This window comes from Copidosoma floridanum, unplaced genomic scaffold, assembly GCF_036245765.1.
Source record: "Copidosoma floridanum isolate Cflo_tuat_1 unplaced genomic scaffold, Cflo_Japanese_pri ptg000027l, whole genome shotgun sequence".
Taxonomy (NCBI): Eukaryota; Metazoa; Arthropoda; class Insecta; order Hymenoptera; family Encyrtidae; genus Copidosoma; species Copidosoma floridanum.
The window spans coordinates 16,164,434-16,174,279 of record NW_028321904.1 but is presented as its reverse complement, the minus strand read 5'-3'; positions in this window follow the sequence as shown (position 1 = coordinate 16,174,279).

The following is a 9,846-nucleotide window of genomic DNA, read 5'->3' as shown; positions in this document are numbered from 1 at the left end:
ACTTATACTCACAAGATCTAGAAATGATTTGAATGCAGTTTCACAAAAAAAAATTCCTGCTGCAGAACCTAATGGAGTGTCAACTTGGGAATACTTCAAGATAATAATATTAAAACTAGAATGGCTTATGCCTTACGTTGTAATGTCGGATGCACATAAAATTCGTCTACTTAATTATTTGCAAGAAGATAAATTTGAATCTATGAGCTATCGAACTTGGGAACTTTATGAATATCCACTTTTACCTAGTTCATCGAAACATATATGGACGGTCAAGACGTCCAATCAGTTGGAAAAGCCACGCTATGTTATACTAGCCTTTCAGACAAATCGTAAAAATCAGAGAGGTATTAATGCTAGCCAGTTTGATCATTGTAGTATAAGAAATGTAAAACTGTATTTAAATTCACAATATTATCCTTATAGGGATCTCAATATCAATATAACAAACAATCATTTTGCATTGTTATATGATATGTATGCAAACTTTCAAAATTCATATTATGGTAAAGATCGTGCACCTTTGTTAAGCAAATATCAATTTCAACATGCTGTACCTTTGATTGTCCTTGACTGTTCTAAACAAAATGAGTCGTTAAAGAATGCTCCCGTAGATGTGCGATTAGAATTCGAATCTCACGACAATTTTCCTAATAATACATCAGCTTACTGCTTAATTTTACATGATCGTATCGTTCAGTACAGTCCCATGAGTGGGGATGTCAAAAAACTTATGTGAGGCTATAAAACCCGATGCATGACACTACAAACTTCATTAATCTGTTAACCGTCATGGAAAAAAATCAGAGCAGTTGGACTAGAGAAAAAGAAGAGAATAGGCGAAGGCAAGAAGAGTGGAAAAAATTTGAGAAAAGACACGCTGAGGAATGGAAAGAAAAAGAAACTAGGCAAAAATCAAAAGATCTTAAATGTTGTAAAATCCTGTAAAAATAAAAAAATCAACTTGCTCAAAAAGATATTTATTGATCAACATGTCTCATAAGCCAACCATTAGCAAATTCACTACTGATGTCAAATATCAAAAACTTTTAACCAAGGATGATTATGATGACATAAATAAAAAATCTTGGCTGAAAAATTTAACAGAAAAGTTCTCAACTAATAAATCATCATTTCCTAAACGTGAAAATTATGAACGATTCAAACAATAATTTAAGGTTTTTATGTAGAAAAAAGGATAAAATGGAATACATCGTAGACATGCAAGGCTTTAAGAAGCCTGGCAATGATTACGTGCTTAAAGAATTAGCTATTCTACCGCTCTATCCAAACGATGCTGAAGTACAACTGTATCTTTTCAAAGCACCCTTTGCTTGGCGTAAATTATCACAGAAATATAAAGATCAAAATTCATATCTTAAACATAACTATCATGGACTAGCCTGGAATTTAGGCAATATAAAGTACACTGAGATTGAGAATTTTCTACGAGAGAATCTTAAAGATGCCACCAAAATTTTTGTGAATGCAGAACTAAAACAAAAGTGGCTTGAAAGATTTGGATATAAAGTCACTGATATGACAGATTATCCTTTGTTTGAGCTCCCAAAACAGGTTACCAGTTGCCCTCATCATAATAGAGCTTACAAAACCATGTGTGCTCTTCACAATGTCAAACGCATGAAAAAGTTCTACTTATATACAGAATGGGAAGATGAAAGTGATGATAATAAAGAGCTGTATACTTAAATATTTAAGAATTATGTAATTCGTACTTTGTAAATTGTAATTCAAAATAAATTTTCTAAAAAATAAGAATAAATGTTTTAAGATTTACTATTATTTTCCTAAAAAATAAAAATCCACTCCTTGTCCTACCCACTCTCATTATACATTTTAAATTAAAAATCTTTATAAAAATATATACATACACGCATCGTACGTAAGTATTTATCTATGTATGTAGATAAACATGTATATGTGTACACGTATTACCTTGGAAAGGTAACACTTATTTGTCACACCTCACACCTCACAGATATAAGCGTGTGGTTGGGGCTCTCATCCATATACATACAAAACAACACGCTCTCCTACAGGCAAACCAGAGAGAAGGAAGCTGTGCACAACCCCTAGCGCTTCGTGCAGAGTCGTAGCTGTCCGCGCACAGTCGTGCACGTGGGCAGGGAGAGGGACGTGTGCTGGATTCGGCGTGTGCTCGTATCGGCCTAGTTTATCTACTATTAAGGAGCACAAGCAGAGCCGGCCCATGCATTCACACTGATGGAGGCATGGGGCACTAGTCCCCCGTCCACATCGCTGCAGATACACACGCTAACGCCACACACGCCCCCCGATCCACGCCCCTCACCACCACCACAAAGAGTCACCCCAGCCGCCCATCGTCACCTCTTATTTTAAGAGACTGCCCCTATCCACCACTTGGGGAATCGCCTGGTATGGTAAAACTAGCGAGAACCCCACCCGGAAGTAGGAGAAGTAGTAGTAGTAGTAGTAGAAGTAGAAAAAGTAGTAGTAGTAGTAGTTTTTTTTTTTTTTTTTTTGTGGAGGGGGGGAAATGCATTGAGGCACACCGCAGGAACAGCGGTAGTGTGGGACTTGGTGGATTTATTTTATTAGACCACCCATACCCACAAAACCCCCCCCCCATGCCGCGTGGCTTTTGATCCATCCCGGAACCCCGTTAGCATTACTTCGGGGTGGAGCCACCAGGGAGACCATCGCGTCTCACAGCATTAACGAGCTAACTCGCCACCATTTGCTAGAGGTGCTAATGCTCTCAAGTCCTGAAAAGGACTCGGGGTCCTTAAGGACCAGCACCCTGTCTAGCGCTTCATAGTAGGCCGCCTACTTAGCCAGCACTACTATAAGCTTAATGCTTTCCCTTGCTGATAGGTAAAAAATACCCAGCGCAGCGTGGGTCCACATAAGCCTGTCTTTCCACTCAAAGCCTTTCTGCCTTATTTTGACCATGCTTAGGCCTTATCCCTGGCCTCTTTCAGGGCTCTTCTGAATAAAGGGCTGCTTTCGCTGCCTGCTTCGTGCTTGTTGTCCGTTGTTGGGCAAAGAAAGAACCGTGCTGGACCTAGGAACTCTTTCTTTCGGTGGTTTGTGCTTCCACACCGGAAGCAAAGCTTGGATCTGTTTTCTTCCTTACAGTTGCCCGAGACGTGTCCATATCCCAGGCATTTAAAACATCTTGTTACTTCGATTTTTCTTCAAATTCGGCAGCTTATAAAGCCAACTCGTAACCTGCCTTCCTTTTCTACTAGTCTGGCAGATGCTTCGTCCACCTTCATTAAAGCCAGCCTCTGTCCTCTGGCATTTGGCTTCAAGAGAGCAACTTATGGCTCCTAAATCTGATGTCCAAAAGTCCTAGTGAAAGCCTCTCTGACCTCATCTTCCTCTACAATGGCATCTAGGTCTCGGACCTCTAATGTCACTTTTCTATCGCTCGTTTTCACGGTACCCTGTCCGGCTACCGACTTTTGAATTTGCTGTGAGAATGAAGTAGCATTCTCTACACCTTTGGCTTTAATAAGTATGTCTCCTTTTTTTGTAGTGACAACACTTTGGACTGCCACTTTAGCCTTATCGGGGTCAAAGATTGCCTTCATAGTCTTTAACACCGTTGCAAAGGTCTGCCCTTCAGCCATCTTTACTATTACTGTTGTTGTGGGGTCCACTTTTTTCTTCTGGCTTGTTTTATCATTCAGGAGAATTTCTTCTTGTTTGCCACTACCTGTTTTCTTTTTATTTGAAAACAAAGTATGCTGGCGTTTTTTAGAACGTTTCGATGGGCTCCTGTTATTTTTACATCGTTCTATTTTTTTCAGGGCAGTGTTTAGGGTATTTTTCTGTACACGCCGTCGAAAATTATTTTGCCGTTGTTCCCTCTACTGCAGGGATAAAAATAATGACTTTTAAGCGTTTGCATACCTTTTTTCTTTATAAAGAAGCCTTTTTTTTTAGTATTTCTGCCTCTTAAAGGTGTTTAAGCGCAGCTGCCTCAGAGGGGTTACCGCCTGAGGTACTTGTTTAACATCGACATTTTTCATTTTAGCATCGTTTCAGTGTCGTACTGACCCATAAAGGCCAGCACTACCCTTTTTTCTGGGAATTAGTATTTAAAAAGGGTTAAAACCAATGCAGCAGCTCTCTCTATTACCAGTAAAAACCGCTACTTGCTCGGGCCGGCCGGGAGTCACCACTCCCCCTCAGACTCACCCACGGAGACTTCCCTGGCGTTAAATTACGAGCGTAAGAATGGTGTTCGTGTGTAACGAATGTATTTATTGGTACACAACAGTCAATCCAGCGAGACGAGCAGCGGTTGTACCGTCCCGAGACTAAGCAGACAACCCAACAAAATGGGCTGGCGTAAGGCACTAAGGTGCCACCATGTAGCCTCCTCAGTTATAGTGAGCTTAGATTAGTCGGCCCACCACGCCTTTTTTGTTTATAAGGTGTACAGCCATTTCAGATGTGGTAACCCAGACTTACCCAGGCCTTATTATACAGCTCCACCCGTCACCAGGCCCCCAACACAAGCACGAAAAAGGACCCGCCACACGCAACCTTAGAACAATCCGTAAGTGTCTCTTTGTTTGCTAAGTGAGCGTGTGTGATGCATGTATCTAAAGAAAATGTTTTAACCACCACTAACTTGTATACGTGACAGGAGCTAGTTTTTGTTGGCCAACATTAAGCAATAAAATGCCATTTACAGAAGCAGCAAAAAGCGAAGAACAAGGTGCACGAGCAGAGCCGGCCCATGCATCCACACCGATAGAGGCATAACGCACTAAATCCCCGTCCATATCGCCACAGATACACACGCCAACGCCACACACGCCTTGCGATCCACGCCCCTGACCACCAGCACAGAGAGCCACTTCAGCTGCTCATCGTCACCTCATATTTCAAGAGGATGCCCCTGTCTGCTCATTGTGGAGGCGCCCGGTATGGAAAAACTAGCGAAAACCCGACTTAGGAGTAGTAGTAGTAGTAGGAGAAGAAGTTTTTTTTTTTTTTTGTGGAGGGAGGGAAAATACATTGAGGCACACCGCAGGGACAGCGGTAGTGTGGGACTCGGTGCATTTTTTTTATTAGACCACCCATACCCACTAAAACCCTTCCATTGCCGCGTGGCTTTTAATCGACCCCGAAAACGCGTTAGCATTACTTCAGGGTCGAGCCACCAGGGAGACCATCGCATCTCACAGCATTAACGAGCTAGCTCGCCACCACTTGCTACAGGTGCTGATGCTCTCAAGTCCTGAAGAGGACTCGGGGTCCTTAAGTACCATTACCTCGTCTAGCGCTTCATAGCAGGCCACCTACTTAGCCAGCATTACTACAAGCTTAGTGCTTTTACTCGCTGATAGGTAAAAAGTACCCAGCGCAGCGTGGGTCCACATAAGCCTGTCTTTTAACTCAAGGCCTTTTTGCCTCATTTTAATCCTGCTTAAGCCTTATTCCTGGTCTTTTTTAAAGCACTTCTTAATGGTAAAAATAGCTTAGCATCAAAACTGATCAGCAAGGAAAAGCATTAAGTAAATGCTGTAATACTGGTGCTTGTTTTTAGGGACCCTAAGTCCTTTTCGGGACTTAATAGGATTGGCACCTCTAGCAACTGGTGAAAGCTTGCTCGCGAAGGCTGTGAGACGCGACGGTCTTCTTGGTGGCTCCACCCTGAAGTAATGCTTCCTTGGTTTCAGGGTGGATCAAAAGCCACGTGGCAGAGGGGGGGCTTTAGAGGGTATGGGTGGTCTAATAAAAATAATCTACCGAGTCCTACACTACCACTGTCTGTGCAGTGTGCCTCAAAGCATTTCTCTTCCCTCCACAAAATAAAAAAGAAAAAAAAAAAGAAAAAAAACTACAACTACTGCTACTGCTACTACTACCCCTAGGTGGGGTTTTTGCTAGTTTCTCCATACCAGGCGCTTCCCCGGGTGGCTAATAGGGGCATCCTCTTAAAATATGAGGTGACGATGGGCAGCCGGGTTGGCTCTCTGTGGTGGTGGTCAGGGGCGTGGATCGGGGGGCGTGTGTGGCGTTGGCCTGTGTATCTGCGGCGATGTGGACGGGGGACTAGTGCCCCATGCCTTTATAAGTGTGGATGCATGGGCCGGCTATGCTTGGGCTCCTTGTTCTTCGCTTTTTGCTGCTTCCATGGAGGGTACTCTATTGCTTGATGTGGGTCGACAAAAACTAGTTTCCATCGTGTACAGAAGTGAGCGGCGGTTAAAACATTCTTTTTAAATACATGCATTACACACTTTCACGAAAAGAACACAGGGACACTTGCGGATTGTTCTGAGTTGCGTGTGGTGGGTCCTTTTTCGGGCTTGCGTTGAAGGCCTAGTGGCAGGTAAAACCGGATGATAAGGTCCAGGTAAGTCTGGGTAACCACATCTAATATGGTTGTACGCCTTATAAACAAAAAAGAAATGGTGGGCCGACTAATCTAGGCTCACTATGACTGACAAGGCTATATGGCGGTACCTTAGTGCCTCACGCCAGCCCGTTTTGTTAGGTTGTCTGCGCGGTCTTGAGACTGTACACCTGCGGCTCATCTCACTGAAATGTCCGTTGTGTACCAACAAATATATACATTATAAATGAACACCATTTTTACACTTGTTACTCAACGCCAGGGCAGTCTTCGTGGGTGGGACTGAGGAAGGGTGGTGACTCCCGGCTGGCCCAAGCAAGTAAGGGTTTTTTTTGGTAACAGAAAGGGCTGCTGCCCTGGTGTAAACTCTTATTAATATCTTATTTCTAGAAAAAAGGGTAGTGCTGGCCTTTGTGGGTCAGTACGATTTTGAAAAAAGATGCCAATATAAAAAACGTCGATGCAAAACAAGTGGCACGACACCGAGGACAGCAACGTGTCAGTATTTAGCAACCAGTCAAGGAAGGAGCTTGCCTCTTTTGAAGAAGATGGTGCTAAGCTGAGGGTTAAGCTACAGTGATAGGCTAAAAAAATATAATTAGCAACAAAAGATATAACAGAAATGCTGCAATTATTTAACAATAAGTACGGCAACACAGCGAACACTGTTAAAAAAGGCTATCAGCCGCGCTAGAGCATCTTTAAGAGGCAGGGGTGCTAAAAAAAGCCAGAAAAAAAAAAGTAGACGCCACAACAACAGTAGTGGTAAAAATGGCTGGAGGACAGACCTTTGCAACGGTGCTGAAGGCGATGAAGACGAATTCTGACCCTGATAAAACTGACGTGTCAATCCAAAGTGTTGTCACTACAAAAAAAGGAGACATACTTATTAAGGCCAAAAATGTAGTGAATGCTACTGCATTCTCACAGCAAATTGAAAATTTTGTTGCCAGACAAGGTACTGTCAAAATAAGCAGCAGAAAAGTGACTTTAGAGGTCCGAGACCTGGATGCCATTGTAGAGTAAGATAGGGTCAAAAAGGTTTTCGCTTGGAGTTTTGGATTTAAGAGCCAGGAGCCAGAAGTAACTCTCTTTAAGCCAAATGCCAGAGGACAAAAGCTGGTTTTAATCAAGGTGGACGAAACAACTGCCAGATAAGTAGTAGAGGAAGGCAGGTTACGAGTTGGCTTTGTAAGCTGCCGAATACGAAGAAGAATTAAAGTAATAAGATGTTACAAATTCCTGCATATGGACACGTTTCGGGCAACTGCAAGGAAGAAAACAGATCCAAGCTTTGCCTCCTGTGTGAAAGCACAAACCACTGGAAGAAAGAGTACCTAGGTCCAGCACGCTGCTTCCTTTGCCCAACAACGGACAACAAGCACGAAGCGGTTAGCGGAAGCTTACTCTATTTAAAAAAGCCCTAAATAAAGCCAGGGATAAGGCCCAAGCAGGATTAAAATGAGGCAGAAAGGCCATAACTTGAAAGACAGGCTTATGTTGACCCACGCTGCACTGGGTACTTCTTACCTATCAGCAAGGGAAAGCATTAAGCTTATAGTGGTGCTGGCTAGCGCTAGACAAGGTGCTGGTACTTAAGGACCCCGAGTCCTTTTCAGGACTTGAGAGCATCAGCACCTGTAGCAAGTGGTGGCGAGCTAGCTCGTTAATGCTGTGAGACGCGATGGTCTCCCTGGTGGCTCCACCCTGAAGTAATGCTAACGCGCTTTCGGGGTTGATTAAAAGCCACGCGGCAAGGGGAGGGTTTTAGTGGGTATGGTTGGTCTAATAAAAAAAATGCACCGAGTCCCACACTACCGCTGTCCCTGCGGTTTGCCTCAATGTATTTCCCCTCTATTCACAAAAAAAAAAAAAAAAAAAAAAAAAAAACTACTACTACTACTACTAACGCCTGGGCAGTCTCCGCGGGTGGGATTATAGGAGAGTGGTGACTCCCGGCCGGCCAAAGCAAGTAGCGATTCTTTCTGGTAACAGAGAGGGCTGCTGCCCTGATTTCAACGCTTTTTGAATACTAATTTCTTGAAAAAAGGGTAGTGCTGGCCCTTGCGGGTTAGTACGACATTAAAAAAGATGCCATTATGAAAAATCTCAATGCAAAACTTGTATCCCAGGCGGTAATCTCTCTGAGGGAATCCACCGGCAGTTCTGATTCAATTAAAGCCCGGGTAACTGTCGCAGGCCCCATTGATTCGGGGGATGGCCACAAAGACGTGTCTTATGGCCATCAGGGACTGTTTAATGTTCCTTGGCCCTTTCTAACTGTCAATGGACGAAGAGGAATGCTGTCAAGCATAGGCACTTACTACACCACGGACAGCAACGTGTCGGTATTTAGCCACTAGACCCAGGAAGAGCTTGCCTTTCTAGAAGAAGATGGTGCTAAGCTCAGATTGAAGTGACAGCAAATGGCTGATACAGTCCAATTAGCAACGAAAGATATTACAGAGATGCTACAATTTATCAACGAGAAGTACGGCAACACAGCAAACGCTGTTAAGAATGGGCTAGAAGCCGTGCTTAAACACCTTTAAATATAAAATCTATTAACTGAGGACTTTGTTTACAAAAAAAAAGAATTTTGGAGAAGCTAAAATTGAATAGACAAACACAATAAAACTTTTAAAACAATAATTTAATTTGTTAGTTTAATGTTGTGACATTTCATGTGTCGTTTAAACTCATCTATTTTTTGAAAATCCTGTCCACATTTTTACAGTTTTTTTTTCATGGTTTTTATGAATCTACATATGACTGTTTAAATGTGACTATATCTGAACATACATATTTTTGAATTATTGAGAAATTTCTTGCTAAACATTTTTATTAATTTCTGACTTATTCTTAGATTTCGTTTGAATAAAAATTCATTTCGGATTCTTACATCTTGATCATGCAACGTATAATTTTCCGTGAGAGAATAAATGTTTTTTAATGTTTAATCCTGAGGAATAAGAACTCTGTCCTTATGATTTGTTGAGAAACATAGAAAATGCTAATGGATACTTTAATAGGATAACTGCTTTATATAGAAGACAAAAGGTCATAATAATGAGGTACCAGTATTTAATTTTATTCGAGGAACATAAACTTTGCTTTCTTTTTTTTCTCCCGTTGTCATTTCTGCTTCTATATTATACTTACATAATTTTGTTATTTTCAATCTTGTGTCATTACAGAGACCGTCTGATATACTTAAATTTCTCATTAACATTACTATAGCATTTATTTTTAATTCTCATTCGTGTGGTGTAAATCTATACTCGAACAGAAATTATAAGTAGGCGGTTAGTAGGGCCTACTTAGGCCGCCTCTCTAGCCAACTAAGGTTCTACATTGGCAGCATCAGGGGGCGTTTAGTAGTTTGGTAATCTCCAATTAGGCTGCCTACATTGACGTAACGTAACCACCTTTTAATCGATAAATATAAATATGTACATATGAGA